The following is a 17,104-nucleotide window of genomic DNA, read 5'->3' on the forward strand; positions in this document are numbered from 1 at the left end:
TGGTCACAGTCGCCCACCTTCTGAGCTCCTCGGCATCTGAGCATGAATACAAACTCGTCAGGTAGACAGCCTTCCTCTCCCACTAGAGCCTCCATACTCTGCTATCCCTGCCACTGTCCACTGTGCTGTCAGCACCCCCATCCATTCCCCCCTATCTGCCCTTCTGGTAAATCTAGTCAGCCAGAGGTCCCTGTTCCAGGGGGATCAGCTGTTCCTCATCAACGGCAATCCATTGTCAGTATTCCTTTGGATAGAATTGGGGTCTGCTGTTCATGTTTCCAGTAGTATGTTGGGTTACTGTCTGGAAGAGCCTTTATCTATCCTGGCCAAGAACTCGACTGAAGGTATCGCCTGTCTGGCTTTGCTGTTTGTCAAGTAACTTTTCACTTCTACAAAGCATATAAGGCTTGGAAATTTTAAATTCCCCCAATATCTTCCTAATTTTGTTCTGCTGAAATTTTATTTAATATTTTAATTACTTTCATATTGTACATTAACTTTAATATAACTGTCATTCTCACACTTCCTAATGTTACTTCAGCTCTTACAAAACTACCATGTTTTGTATGCTAAACTCATTACTTAACACAAAACTTCCAAATCAAAACTTTATTAGTATAATTCTCAATATTATTTTAATTAAAAATTTCTCTAATCCCTACATTAAAAATATTCTATATTTACATGGACTTTGTTGATGGCATACCTGATGTTCATATAATTAATCCTACTGAAGTAAGTGTTCCCTTTCTAGCTAGGCAGTTTTCATTTTATATCTAAAGCCACATAATTTTCAATACCTTTACTGGATATACTCTGTAATTTTCTTAAATGTTTTATATTTTTGTGGAAAGAAAGTAACATTTTATGAGATTTTATTTCTCATTTTCTCCACTCATTTCTGGTTTTATATTTTAATTTATACTTTACCACATATTTTGATAATATCTGTCTTGGCCGTCAACTCCTCCTATACCCCACCTCACATCTTTCTCAAATTCATGTTCTCTTTTAATTTATTAAGTTTAATTAGTATTTCCAGTATCTGAACAGATGTAGGATAATCCAGTTGAGTATGGGCCAACTATCCTTGAAAAAAAAGAAAAAAAAAAAAAAAATGACTCAACCTCTCCCCAGTAGCCAACAACTGCCAATAGCTCCTTTGCTTGGGTAGGGCTTTGAAATCATTTCTCCCACTGCTGCTGGAATTTCTGGCTGGCTTGATCTTGTACAGCAACTGAAGCTGCTGTGAGTTCATGTGTACAAACACACTTTCACAGCAATCCATCCCAACCTCTGGCTCTTACCATTTTTCATCCCATTTTCCAGTGTTCTCTGAACCTTGTGGGGAGAGGATGTGATAGAGATGTCCCACTTAGGGCTAAGCATTCTACAGTCCTCAAGCAGGTACTCAGAGTAGATATTGTTAAGTTTTCAGAGAAAGAGAGAGGGAAGGAGGGATGCATGTGGAGCAAAGGTGACTCAGCATCTTTTATCTTATTTTCTGATGAAATTATGAGATTCATCAAAACAAAATCGCAGACTGCAAGTGGCCATTTTAACGATGAAATTATTTCTCCTTCCCATTTTTAATTATTTTCTTCACTTTAAAACTCTTCTTATGAACAGTATGTGTTTTCTCAGTGTAAGACTATATATTTTAAGCTGACCCACCATACTTTGTCTTTATTAACATAGCTGTATGTATGTACCATTCAGAAATTCACTGCTCTCTTCAGGTATATTCATTTTTATCTTTCTTTTAATATGCATTCACTTTTTAAGCTTCTTTTCTAGTTGCTATAACAAAATATGTTGACACACTACTTAGGAAAGAAATAATTTATTTGACTCACAATTCCAAGTCACCATCAATGATTCTAGGGAAGTCTTGGTGGCAAGAGCTTGCAAAAGCCACAGAGGGCAATAAATATGTGTGCTTGCTAGATGTCAGCTTACCTTCTCCTGTCTTTCCCAATTCAGAATCTTCTCAGTAGGGAATGGTGCTTTCCATGGTGGTTGGGTCTTCTCTAATCACCTCGACTAATATAATCAAGATAATCCTCCAAAGACCTGCTATACTAGACAGTTTTAACTTTCAACTTGACATAACCTAGCTTCACCTGGGAAGAGACTGAGAGTCTAAATGAGGTATTATCTGGATTAGTTTTTCTGTGGACAAGTCTGTAAGGTATTGTCTGGCTTGCCTTAACTGATGTAGGAAGAACCACCCTGAGTATGGATAGCAACATCTCATGAGCCGGGCCTCATACTAAATACAAGTGAAGAATATGGCTGAGATAAGCAAGCAGGCAACATGGATGAATTTGTTTCTCTCTGCTTTTGAATGTGGTTGTGATGTGATTAACTGCTGAGTTCCTGCCTTGATTTCCTTGATGTAATGTAAGACAAATAATTCCTTTTCTGCATTTTATCACAGCAATGCAAATGTAACTAGAACACATGCCCACAGGCCAAAATAATGTAGACAAGTCCTCATTGAGATTCCTTTCCCAGGTGACTCTAGATAATATTTAGTTGACAATTAAAACTAACCATCACAGTTACTGAGGTCAATTATTTGTTTTGTGCATCATACAAGTTCAATTCAGTTCCCACAATTTTTTTTTTCTCTGTAATGATGGCTTGCTAAATTCTTGAGAACTAAAAATTGGTCATATTTGTACTATTTCCACCACAGAAGTAATCAAATACTGCCTTTTCTTTCTACAGAGAACTTAAAATAGCAAATAAAAAAATTTATAATTTGTTCTGAGATTCTTGTCCTTGTAAATTCCACAGTTGCAATTGTTTGCTTCTTGGATTCCTCAAAACAAGATGCTTTCAAATGCATTTTCATTGTCTGGAGGCAGAAATTCCCCTTGCTTAGCTAAGTAATTTCACCTACTACAAATTCTAGATTTCACAATGGGGAAAACCTACAATACCTTAGGATAAAGACAATTATTTCAATAAATTTCTCTCTTCCTAACTATACATGAAAACAAGACTTTCAAAAGATTAGAGAAAAGGTGTGTGATAGAAATGTGAGATCTACTTTAAATTTTGGGATATTCAAGTTATTAAAGAGGTAGTGGTATTTTTTCACACAATCTTCTGTCTCATTAAAACAATGTGTGAGTTCACCTTTATTAACCACAGCAAAACTATTGCAGTGATGGATTTTAGCTATTTTCTTACCTATCAATTCTAATTTTACCCTAACAGTCCTAAGTAGTCCCAATGTTTTATTATAGAAGTAGACTATGAATGTATAAAGTGATGTGCATTGAGCTGTTTAAAGCCATTAGTTCTTCCTTGATTATCAGTTCTTTGTGAATGGCTTTGTTTGCTGAATAGGCCTGCTTGTTTTGTTCTAATCAATACATATTTTCTCCAAAAGCAATTCAAGTTATTCAAAGTTGTCTTCCATAGTTTAGTAGAACATTAACTTAATAATACATTAGACAGTAGCAACAAAGAAATAAACTTGGGATTGTTTGATTAAAACCTGACCAGATTCACAAAGCATCTCATCTTCAGTAGCTTGCAAGAAGAAAATCATTTTTCTACCTTCTGGAATTTATATTTGAGCAGCTAGAATTTGCAGGTAGCACTAGCAAGAGTCTTAGGGAAACTGTTAGAAGATATCACACAGTGATGGACAAAGACTATATCAAGATATCAAATCAAATTCCTTTTGTGGTCAGTCTGTGAAGTGCCCCATACCTCCTACAATACACAGTCCTATACAGGAGCACATGCCACAGAGCAGAGTGAGATGCTGGTCCCTTTACTTCACAAAAAGCCATTCTAGGACAAAGAGTCTCTTCTGAGTTACCAGTTGTTGAAATTCTAGGCAATGGTAACCTTGACAAAAATAATTTATAAATGTCACCTTACAGACATTGGTGGCCTTGTATTTCTTTATTGAGAAGACATTCTGTCCCTTGAAGTATACCTGCTCAGAGGTTGAATACCTTCTCTGTGACTTTCTTAATTGATGAAATCAAAACATAAGCCATGCATTCCTAAACCTTGTCTCCTTGCCATTATATGATCAGTCCTGCTAACATCTCAACCTTTCTTTAGCTGAGGGTCCCTGAAAATTTCATTTGCTTTAAAAAAACATACTAATTGAATTTTTGCAAATTTCATACAATGTTTCAATCATATTTAGACCCCTCCCATAAATACACATCTCTTAATGCCCTCCACCTTATTTCATGTACTTTTTCATACATTTTAAGGTTTATAATGTCAAATTTGTGTTCCCAAATGTCCTTCAGAGTAGATCTATCCACTGGTACCTGGTTAGCCTATCTAATACCAGACTTACAGAAAACTGATTCACTCTTGCAGTAGTTATTGGTTGCTAATAATTCCTCAGCTAAGGTGGTGACTTCTTCCTCACCTCCCCAATTCTATGCTGGGATTTTGTCTGGCTTGAGGTTACCTGAATCATGTGCATATTTTCACCATTACTGTAATTTTATATCAGTAACTTCTCAGCTGTCTGGAAAATGCTTTTATCTTGTGGTCATCCACCACCACTGACTCTTACAAACTTTTTGACCTTTTCAGCAATGACCCATGAGCCTTGGGTGGCAGTAGCTTGATATCAGTAGCCTATTCAGGGATAAGCATTCCAGACTCTTATTCTCTGCACTTTGGCCAGTTATGGCTCTCTGGATTAATCACAATTTGCAGCAGGAGGAAGCTTCTCTAGTGAGAGGTGAAAGATGCATTAATAATCTGTCTTTGTTCCATGATGCCCCTGGGTCTTACATATAGAGGGTGCATTGTAGTTGTGTAACTGAGGACTGGGCTTCTCACAGACACTTTCTATGTTTGACCAGTTGTAGAACTTCATAATAATTTCCAACTTTCCAAAAAGTAGTTTCTTTGATGAGTGGTGAGAGGACGTGTCTATAGATATAAGAATATGGATTTAGAATATAGTAAGAAATTATATTAGCTTGGGATGTGACAAAAGTAGGTTTTACTCCAGGATCTATGCCATCTCCAGTCATCTCCAGCTATGTTTACACTACCACACATGACATTCTTCCCGTTTAGCAGGCCTTAAATCCAATTAGACAGCTGTTGATTACTCCCAAGGTAAAAGTGCCACTGCTTCATAAATAGAGATTATTTGTGGGGCCAATAATTGTTGTGATTAAAAGAATTTACAGCTGGATGAGACTATTGATTGGTTTCTTCCTGTGGCAGTTTGTATAGCATCTTCTGATACTCTGGGAGCTAGTCTTCAGAAAGGAGGCTTCCAAGTAAGTTCCAGCATGATTGTTCCAAGTTCAGTTTCCTGTCTTCAGTAATACAACCTTGCTTCAAGTTCTCAGAAGTAATCAAAGACTGTGGAAACAGTTTATGTCATGTGGGTTATTTGGGATTATCTTGGAATAACCTAACAAACAAAAAAACTGGAAAGGAGGTTTCTTCTGCCTGGCACTGTTTTGTGGTTGTTGTTGTTGTTGTTATATAGCCTTCATATAAATATTTATATATATACATATATATTATGTATATTTTAAAAAGTTATGAGTTACTGACCAGCTGTCTAGAAAACTCTATTCCCTTGTGGTCATCTACTACCTCTGGCTCTTAAAATCTCTCTGTCTCCTCTTCTGCAATGATCCCTGAGCCTTGGGAGGCAGAAATGTCTTTTTTCTGGGATAGTACTCTGCAGCCTCTTGTTCTCTGTACATTGGCCAGTTGTGGCTTTGTCTGTTAATCACCATTTACTTCATAAGGAAACTTCTCTGGTGTGAATTGACAGATGCATTAATCTAGGGCTATAACAATAAGTCATTAGAAGTCAGTTTAAATACTGCAACTATTTAGTAGAAAACTGATATTACGCTCACCCCTGTAGCTGTGACTAGCCTCCATTTTGTAAGCCCATTATCAATGTTAAGAATGGGCTTCATCCTATGAAGCCAAACTTAAATACAATTAGAGAGTGGTTGGTTACTCCCATAGTATTCATGCCTTATTGCGCCAGTGGGCATATCTTGCCAGGCCAGTTTTTGTAGTTCACAGATTCAGAGCTGGGTAAGGTTGATGACTATTGTTTCCTTCTGGAAGCATGCATACCTAATCTTCTAGCACTACAAAAGCTAGACTGTAGAAATGAAGCTCTGAAGTGACTAACAGCTTGATTTCTCCTTTTTTGTCCCACAGCTCATGAATGTCGTATCTTCAGTAATAGGGTCTTTACTGTGGAGTTCTGATAGGCAACCAAGAGTAGGACCAATAGCTTCTATTGTTTCAGGGTCTATGGGACCCTTGGTCAACAACTTCTAGAGGGTGTTCATTTCTGTCATTGAGGTTTTATCTTGTTGGCCTATGATGTCTAGAAGGGGAAATGATCCCATTATTAGGTATCCTTTTTACTTCTTTTATAATGTATATGCATATATTTTAAGATTGTGGTGTAGTGGTAGGTTTCCAGATGACCTTTAAAGACCTTTAGTGTTACTTATCCCTCCCCATATACCCTCTTCTGCCCTGCTCTTCCATTTACCACTCCATTTAACACTTCCTAATCTAATGTTCCCCTTTTCTGCTTCATATTACTGCATTCTACTCCTTCCCAAGATGCCAAACTCCCCTGCATGTCTATTTATTACATGGCTTGTTTTTGGATTTTCAAATTGATACATGCTTATCTAAGATTTCAAAACTAGCATCCAGCTATGAAAGAATACATGTGACATTTGTCTTTCTGTGTGTGAGTTACCTCACTCAAGATGACTGTTTCCTAATATATATAGTTACCTGTGAATTTCATAATTTCATTTTTAAAACCTGAATATTATCCCATTTTGTATATGTACCATAACTTCATTATCCATTCATCAGTTGATCTAGGTTATTTCCAACTTCTATTTTATTTTTATTTTTTATTTTTTCTGGTCTTTTTGAAACAGGGTTTTCCAGTAGCTCCAGCTGCCCAGAACTCAGTCTGTACACCAGCCTGGCCTCGAACTCACAGAGGATCCACCTGCCTCTGCCTCCCGAGTGCTGGGATTAAAAGCGTATACCACCATGCCCAGCTCAACTTCTATCTATTATGAAAAGGATACCACTAAACATGGATGAACAGATATTTCTAGGCTATTATATAGTCTTTGGGTTATATCCCCAAGAGCTGTATGAGTAGATCATATGGTAGATCAATTTCAAGATTTTTGGGTCTCTCCCAACTGATTTGAACAGTGGCTATACCAGTTTGCACTGCCACCAGCAGTGGATAAGAGTTACCCTTTCTCAACAACCTCATCTTTGAAGTAAGAGGAAATCTCAAAGTGATTTTACTCTGCATTTCCGTGATGGACAAAAGTGTTGATCAATTTTAAAATATTTTAATTGATTTTTGTGTATTTCATACAGAACATCATCATCTTTATATCCCCTTCCCCATTGGTCCTCTCCCATTGTCTCCCCCCTCAGAATTCATATATTCTGTCATTTGTGTTAAGATGTATCATTTCAAGTTAATGTCCTCAGATGTCCCTCAGTACAAGTTCATCCACTGAGGCCTACTCAGCCTATCTAGAGTCCCTCCTTTTAAGAAGATCAGCTCTTCCTCATCCAGCCATAATCAGCTGCCAATAATTCTCCAATTAAGGTTGGCACCCTCTGTCCATTTCCACAGTTCTGTGCTGAGTATTTGTCTGCTTGAGTTTGCATGGGTCTTGTGCATGCTGACACCAATGCTGTAGGTTCATATGTGAGGGGTCTGTGGAGCCTGTAGTACTTTGTTTGTATATGGCCATGCACCTCTTCCCTGGCTCTTACAATCTTTCTACCTCCTCTTCCACAATAGTCCCTGAACCCTGGGTGGGTGGATTTTAATATAAGAGTCCTATCCAAGGACCCACACTCTTATTCTCTACATTCTGGCTATTTGTGACCTTTTGTGTTCCTGGCCCTCTGTTGCATCAGGAAATGTCATTGATGAGAATTGAAAGGTCCATTAGTGTTCTCTTCATCCCTTGTTCTGTGTTCCAAAAGCCTTAGATGTAAAAGTTGCATTGTAGATGTGTGACAGACTGGGAAATTCACAGGCAATCTCAGTGACCAGTTGTGGAACTCTGTTGAAAAAGAAGCTTCTTTGATGGATTGTGCCTAAGATACTCATCTCTAAATTTAAAGATTCATATTTTGCATATTCTAAGAAATTACATTTGTCTAGGGTATGACAGCTTTGGGGTTTTCTCTAAGATATATGACCTCTCCAGTGATGTGTATTTGGCTAGGCTTACAGTACCACACATGAGTCTCCTCCCACTGAGTGGGCTTTAAGTCCAATTAGGTAACTGTTGATTACCGCCAAGATAGAAGTGCCACTACTGCACCAATGTCATTTGATGTGCTGGTCATTGATGTGGTTTTTAGGCCTTGAAGCTGGGATTGGACCATTGATTGATGTTTATCTTACCAGCTTGTCTAATGCTCTCCAAAGCTTATGAGAGCTAGCCTTTAGGGGAGGTGGCTTCCAGTCAGTTCCAGCTCCATCCAACGTATGTCCTGTCTTTAGCAATAGGGTCTTACCTTCAAGTTCGGGGAAGCAATCAAGGGCTGTGGCAATAGCTTTTGTAATTTTAAGCATCTCTTAGACTATCCTGGCCAACAACTCAAAGGATTGTTTCTCCTATCTGGCCGTGTTTCTTCTTGTGTAGCCTTCAGCTACACACATAGACTCATGTAGAGATATTATTTGTGTAATTTTTCAAACTAATATGATTCCCTGTTTTTTACACTAGCTAGGTATCATTTATCTCTCTTCAATTTCTCCCTGTCTCACTCCTCCTCCATGCTCTCCCCATTTAAAGTATCACCATTTTGCTGATTTCTCCCTCGATAATACCAGACTCCTATGGTTCCACCTCTCTTGAGCTCCTTCTTCCCCTTTATCCCCATAGTTCCTTGTATAGTCCTCCCTCTCCCCCTCCCATTTAACTACTTCCATTTTACACATTTCTCCCTTAGTAACACCTGTTTCCTACTGTTCTTCTGTCTTGGGTTCCTTCTTTCCCTTTATCTCCCTAGCAACTGTCCATTTTCCTAGTTCCTGCAGTTACATCAGGATATATAATCACATATAAGGATTTGATGCAAGGATCCACAAATGAGGGAGAATGTATACCTTTTTTTTTTCTGAGTCTGTGTTACTTCACTTAGTATAATAGCTTTTAGTTCCATCCATTTACCTGCAAGTTTCATTATTTTATCTTTACCGTTGATAGAACTCTATTGTGCAAATGTACCACATTTTTGTTATCTGCTCGTCAGTTGAAGGACATTTAGATTGCTTCCATTTCTTAGCGATTGTGAAAAGAGCAGGAACAAACATTGTTGTATAAGTATCTCTGCAATAGGATAAGTCCTTTGGGTATATACCTACAAGTGGTATAACTGAGTCATATAGTGTCAATCATTTTTTAAAATGTTTCTCAGCCATTTCATCTCATCTTTAGAGAACTTCCTGTTCAGCTCCTTGCTGCACTTCTTAATACAAAGAGGCATTCAAATCAAATTTTAAAGCATCAACTTAAAGTGGTATAAAGATCGAGGAGAGAAAATGCTTAAGTGATGTGAAAAACTGTAGGGAAATGTAGTAGTTCAAAGCCTACAGAAAAATAGAAATACATTGAGTTTGTATTTGGGTAGAATGCCCATTTTCACAATATTAATCCTATTGAACCATCAGAATTCCAACATAATTCTTCACAGAAACTGAAAAACTAACCTTAAAATCCATATGCAAATGCACATATATTCGTTTTTAAATTCAGTTTTTTAGCCTTACCCTCTGTCAGAGGTATAGTTCATGAAGATGCTTTCCTATTCTGTAGGTTGCCTCTTTACTGGACTGACTGGTGGTGTCCTTTGATGTAGAGAAACTTTTTAGCTTTATGTGTTCCCTTTTGTCAATTGTTGGAGTTAATAACTGCACTATAGGAGTCCTGTTCAGAATACTCTTTACAGTGCCTATAAGGTCCAATGTATTTTCTTCTTTCTCATTTATCTGATTCAGGGTTTTGGGTCTTACACTGAGATTCTTGATCCATTTGGAGTTAAGAGGTAGTAAGTGGGGTCTAGTTTAATTTTTTTACATTCCTTTGTCCAGTTTAATCAGTTACATTTGTTGAGCATGCTGTCTTTTCTCCAGTGTGTAGTTTAGGCTCCTCTGTCAAATTTTGGGTGTTTGTAAATGTGTGAATTTAAATCAGTGTTCTCAATTCTATTCCACTGATCAGTCTGTCTGATTTTATGCCAGTACCATACTGTTTTTGTTACTAGAGCTCTGTAATAGAATTTGATATCAGGAATGGCAATGCCTCTAGTAGTTCTTTTACCGTACAAAATTTTTGTCTACCTTGTATTTGTATGTGTGTGTGTGTGTGTGTGTGTGTGTGTTTCCATATGAAATCTGAGATTAGTTTTTCAATTTCTGTGAAGAATTCTGTTGCAATTCTAATGGGTCAGTAGGATTAATATTGTGAAAATGGGCATTCTACCAAAACACATTCAATATATTTCTATTTTTCTGTAGGCTTTTGAACTATTACATTTCCTTATCATGTTTCACATCATTTAAGCATTATTTTTCTCTCTTCTTTATACCTTTTTTAAAAATATTTTATTATTTTTATTTTATGTATATGAGTGTTGCCTGCATGTAGGTAAGTGCACCTGTGTCATGCAATGCCTGCAGAGGGAAGAAGAGGCCATCGGAACCCTGGAACTGGAGTTACAGCTGATTATGGCTGTGATGTGGGTGCTGAAACCTGAACTTGGATCCTCTGAACCAACTCTTTAGTCCCCTACCCTCACCCTTTCTTTTTGAGACAGGGTGAAGAAGAGGCCATCGGAACCCTGGAACTGGAGATACAGACAGGTCTTAGCTGACATATGGTTGCTGGGATTTGAACCCAGGTCTTCTGCAAGAAGAACTAGTATTCTTAACCACTGAGCCATCTCTCTAGCCCCCTTTTGTTTTACCTTTTAAGATCAATTTTTTTTTGTTTGATTTGACTGACTCTGAAATCCTCAAAGTATTTTACACATTTACCATAGAACTGAAACTACCAAAATAAATGAACAAAAAAATCATGGTTGGAGAAAAATTCCATTGACTAATGTGTTTATTTATATGTGGATATATAATTCTAATTTATAGTCAGGTATTTCCATATCTATTCATAACTTCTAAGAATCGACATGGCAGGGTTCAAACTCACTTTTGTAAGAAAAAATTATTAACTAAAATATGTGGGTACGTACTAATATATAAAAGCATATCATAAAAAATCATAATTCAACTTGTGTCTTTTGACATAATGGTAAGGTTTTTTGGCCCATTATTTCAAAAATCAGCAAAGTATTTAAATAAATATGATTACTCTAATAAACAAATATCACCTCATACTGTCTAGTTTACAAAAGTACCAGTCTGCTCCCTCAGGCTTATCCCTGGCAAAGCTAGAGTAGCAGCTCCATCCTTCACACAACTATAGAGGACATCTGTCAAGTAGCCATCAACTTGGTCATCATAGATTATCATCATGAAGTACTTCTGTACTGTCTGCTCTTAATTCTGGCTTTTGTTGCTCCTTGTCAAATTGTTGGTTGCATTTCGCTATTTGCATGATTATGAAGACTTTGTCAAGTGACAGACACATTCATTAAAGGTGCTGAATACTTGCATATTCTGAAATGTGCTTGGAAATGTAAAATGTCATGTTTCTGTCCTCTGTTGGGTCAAACTTACACTTGAGAAGCTGAGCCATGCCACTTATTTCCCTGGCTCTTAAAGAGTAAGTTCCAGATACAAACACTGATTTACGTCCTACAGCTCCTCTTTGCATGGGACTCAGTCACCACCCATAGTGGGGAGTTAGAGGATAACCTTACTCATTCCTGCAGTCCTGTGTAATCATTCTTTCTTTTCTTCTAAGAATTTTTCAGACGTCCTACTCTTCATGCTGTCTCATAGTGTATGGGCAGCTCCTCTTCTCCATGCTAACCAACCCACAGCATTCGATTAGCCCATCACTGAGTAGAAATATCCCATACAAACACACACGTACTTTAGTCTCAGGACCATCCTGCAACTATGTGCTTTCCAGGAGGTCAGAACCACCAAGATGTTTGCTCACCAATTTATTTTAATTCTTTTTTTCTGCAACAGACTTGCATCAAGTTGCTAACTCCTGCTCTTAACAGAATTTTTTGAACATTCTGTTTATTTTCCTAATCACTAGTTTTCTTTAGTTAACAACATGCTCATGTCTTCCTGCACAAGCCTACAGGACCAGTAGCCACACACCAAAAACTATTCCACAAATATTTAATGAACACTGTGTAATCTCATTGTTGAAAAGTTGCCATAAAGTGGGTCTGGAGGCTTGTAAGCACTTGGTGCTCCAACAGTCTCAGAGTGGAACATGAGGTCAGTGAGAACTGCTCAGGATGAAAGAATAATCTTCAAAAGGAATGGGCCACTGCATTAGGAAAAAAAAAATCTCAGGGGAATTTTTCAATGTTCAGAGGCTGGTTTTAGAGCAAGAACAGCTTGAGATCTAGTCCAGATGCACAGAGTATTCTCTGGATCTCAACAGGAAACCATCAGAGTTTATTGTGAAAGTTTTAGAGGACAAGCACTTTAACAACTTCAAAACACCAAACCCAATCTTATTACTGAGGAACTCAGGGATGCCCATTAAAAATATGAGGATTATATTTCAGCAAAATAAAGAAAAAATATCTGTGAAATGGAAAGCTTTTCTGAATGTGATTTTCCATTTTTAAGGTGATAATACCAAATTTTAGCAAGGCATATTCTACATTTGGAATCAATAGTTTAATAAATGCCAATCAATCATATGTTAGAGGTTTATTTTTTATTTGACTTCTAGATTAAAGGCATTTTTTAAGTAAATGGAGTTGTCCTAAAATGAGAAGATGTTGCCAGTTGAAACTGAAATATTTCCTAATGATCTTTCTTCACATTCCTGTATTAGAAAATTGCCTTTAATAAGCATTCAGAGTAATGATTATTTTATTGTAATAGAATTCATAAAAGGGAAGAGTTTTCAATTAAGATGGAAAGGTCATTTTATCAGCCTGTTCTCTGAACTAAACAATGACCATTTTCAGGAGTTCACCTGTGTCTGAATGCAATAATAGAATATCACTGCTGCACTTATTGATAGTTTATTTCCCCTCATAGAAAGGAGGAATGAGGATGGTCATAGTATCTGAATATCCAGCCACTCTTTCCAATCCATTGTGGGCTCTTCTGCCCTAATTATTCTGCCTTGTGGAAGAGCTAGAATGTATAGACAGAAAAATACTTAGTAGGGTGGGGGATCCATTTATCTGATTATACAGAAGCCGTCATCCATGCTGGGAGAGGACTTTCCAGTTCGGCCTTTGAAGAAATTACCCACACTTCTGTAAATAACATCTCATTTATGCTTTGTAAGCCCCCCCAAAAAATAAACTCACTGGTTCCCCAGGATGAACTTTGGTGGAATTTTACCTTGGATTGTCATTGAGATAAAGGGAAGATGAGGTGACACTATATATATATCCCAGAGAAAGAGCTTTAATCACAAAGACAAATGTGGGTGAATGTAAAGATTATTAAACACTTGAAAGTTTAACGCACAAGAACATTTTATTTCTTTCAAATTCCACTAATTATCCACAGTTCCTGAGTACAGTTTTGTTGTGGAAAATCTTGTGACTGATTTTACCTTTTGCCTTACATACCTATCATGCTGGAATGCATTGCTTCTAATGGGACATCTGGCCCACTAAAGTGTAATAGAATACTAGTCTGCCATGCTAATAAGGGATCCCATATGCTGTGTTGTGATTGGACTATTACCCTTATATAAGCCCATACTTTCTTGCAATAAAGCAGACCTGTGTCACTGAACCTGGTCTCCTGTACCTGAATGCAGCGGTACTGGCGCAGACTCCTTACCAGCCCTGGGATCGAGACCAGATGACTGATCAGAGGAACTAAGAGAGCAGGAGAGCAGCCATAGCTGGAGGAGAGCAGCCACAGCCGGCGACCACACCTGATGCCCAAATGTGAAGCTGGGATCCCCTCCCCACAGAGCTGTAACACTCTGAGCTGCAACACCTTGGGCTCTGCTTTTTCTTCTGGCTTGCGATCTCTTCGGTCAGGCGTGCCACTCCTGTCTTCACTGATCATCTCCTTGAAAGATTCCTGAGTTCCTTTGGGTACATCTTTCAGGGTGAGTGACCTCCGATATGGGGAATAGTCACCCAGCTGCTGCCAGCCCCTGTGCTGCTGCACTGGTTTCTCTCCTCAGGAGTAGGCAAATTAGGGTAACAGAAAAGGATGTAACTAAGATTTTAGATGAAGTACTAGCTCTTGCCCCCTGGTTTACAGATTCTTGTTGCTGGGATCCTGAACAATAGACTTGCATTTTATTCTTGGCTCGGCGTAGAGAAGTCAGGGAGGGACGCCCACAGTCTGGGCTGTTCTACCCTGTTGTGACTGTCATTCTGCCCCCCCTTTGGGGAGTTCTCCCCAAAGCCCCTGAACAGGGCAATCTCCTATTAAAGGAGCTAGATGAGCAAATACAACAACAAGGCACTGGGGACGGCCTGTCCCAGGCATTTCCAGTTAAAACTAATGGATTCTTGTTCTGATGAAACTATGACTGTTAATGATGATATATAAGGAATTGGGTTTTGAGAGCGCCATTGATGGAAAACAGGAAGTTAGGGCAGCTTCTGCTCTGCCATTACAGGGTGATGGCTACCCACCACCATTTTGTATTAGCTTTGATGGAAAACAGGAAGTTAAGGCAGCCTCTGCTCCTCCATTACCCGGCAATGGCTACTTTCCACCATCTTGCACTAGCTTTAAGGAAGTTCCCTTCCAGTCTATCAGGAAGTCAAGATCACCTCTGCCCCACCATTACAGGTCAGTGGCTACCCTCTGCCATCTTGTATTGGCTTTGATAAAAAGCAGGATGTTAACGCAGCCTCCACTCTGCCATTACAGGGCGATGGCTACTTTCCACCATCTTACACTAGCTTTAAGGAAGATCCCCCCCAGTCCATCTACCCCTCCCTTCCAGAGCCACCTATTTCTCCCTTCCAGAGGAGGACTGGAAGCCCCTCCTACCTAGGCCTCTGTTCTATGATACAACGGGAGATTTTCTACAGTTCTTCCCAGTTACTGTCAATCAGGCACTGGAAGCCCCTCAAGCCTAGGCCTTCTTCTATGATACAATGGGAGATTTTCCACAGTTCCTCCCAGTTACTGTCAATCAGGGACAACAGAACACCAATGTCTGGAATCCATATTCTCATGATACCTTAAGGAAGCTGTGTAAGGCAGCAATTGAGGATGGCATTCACATGCCCTGGTTTGGTCAGTTATTAGATACAATTAGTCATTCAGCCAGTACTCCCCTATGACTGGCAGAATATTGCCCGTGCCTGCTTACAGGGAGGTGATTTCCTTTTATGGAAAGCTGCTTACCAAGATGAATGTGAATGACAGGCAGAGCGCAATAGAAATGCCAACGTCCACAACATTGGAATTGATGTTCTAGTAGGACACAGCAATTTTGAGAGCCCCCAAGCTCAGGCACAGGGACCTCCCCACTACTTTGGACAAGTATGGCTTTGCTCGCTTCCTGCTTTTTGAAGTACGCCGACAAGCGGCGATACCAAATTAACAAAATTAATACAAAAACCAGGAAAGTCTTTCTCTGATTTTGTTGAGAGATGCCAACAAAATATAAATAGAAAGATCATTCATCAGGGAGCTGCCAATGCCTTGCTCAAGGATCTTCTTTATGAAGGCTGCTCTACAGAGTGTCGCCTTGCCATAGGACCCGTTAGACACAAGGATGTCTGTGAATGGATTCTGGCCTGCTGAGATGTGGGAACTGCTTGGGCCCATGCTGCTGCCCTTGCTGAAGCACTGACTGCTCATCAGCTGCAGGCCAATATGGACAAAAGCAAATGTCGGGCTTGTGGGGGTGGGGCCATTGGTCACATTCCTGTCCTAATAAGATTATGAAAGAGGCCAAGAGGAGCCAGGTTCCCCCTTCAAAATGCCTGAGATGCTGCAAAGGCTTTCATTGGGCAAGAGAATGCAGGTCTAAGGTGGATGCAGATGGTAAACCCATACAAAAGATGCCTTTAAACAGGCAACAAGGCACCTCTCAGCCTGGCAGACTGGCTAAGATCAAGAAAACAAATGATACCAAATGTTGGAGGGGATGGCAAGAGAACAGGTCTAAGGTGGATGCAGATGGTAAACCCATACAAAAGATGCCTTTAAACAGGCAACAAGGCACCTCTCAGCCTGGCACAGTGGCTAAGATCAAGAAAACAAATGATACCAAATGTTGGAGGGGATGTGGGGAAAGGGGAACACTCATCCACTGCTGGTGGGGCTGCAAACTGGTTCAGCCCCTATGGAAAGCAGTGTGGAGAACTCTGAAAAAACTAGAAATGAACCTACCATTTGACCCAGTTATACCACTCCTTGGCATATACCCAAAGAACTCGTCCTATTGCAGAGACACTTGTACATCCATGTTTGTTGCTGCTCTTTTCACAATAGCTAAGAGATGGAAGCAACCTAGGTGTCCCTCAATTGATGAGTGGGTAATGAAAATGTGGTTCATATATACAATGGAGTTTTACTCAGCAGTAAAGAAAGATGAAATCATGAAATTTGCAGGTAAATGGATGGAACTAGAATCTGTTATACTAAGTGAAGTAACACAATCTCAGAAAAAAAATCGACATATGTTCTCCCTCATATGTGGATCCTAGGATCAGACTCTGATAAGTGAGTACATCACCTGATGTTAACTATAGGAACCAGTAATATGGAAGGGAACCAGGGAGGTATATGGAAAGAAGGAACCCAAGAGAGAATAATAGTAGGAGAAAGGTGTTATTAGGGAGAAATATGTAAAAAGGGGGTAGTTAAAGGGGAGGGGGAAGGAGAACTACACAAAGAACTATGGGAATAAAGGGGGTAAAATTCTCCAAATACACAGGA

Source organism: Nannospalax galili, unplaced genomic scaffold (assembly GCF_000622305.1).
Source record: "Nannospalax galili isolate Female #2095 unplaced genomic scaffold, S.galili_v1.0 scaffold279, whole genome shotgun sequence".
Lineage (NCBI taxonomy): Eukaryota > Metazoa > Chordata > Mammalia > Rodentia > Spalacidae > Nannospalax > Nannospalax galili.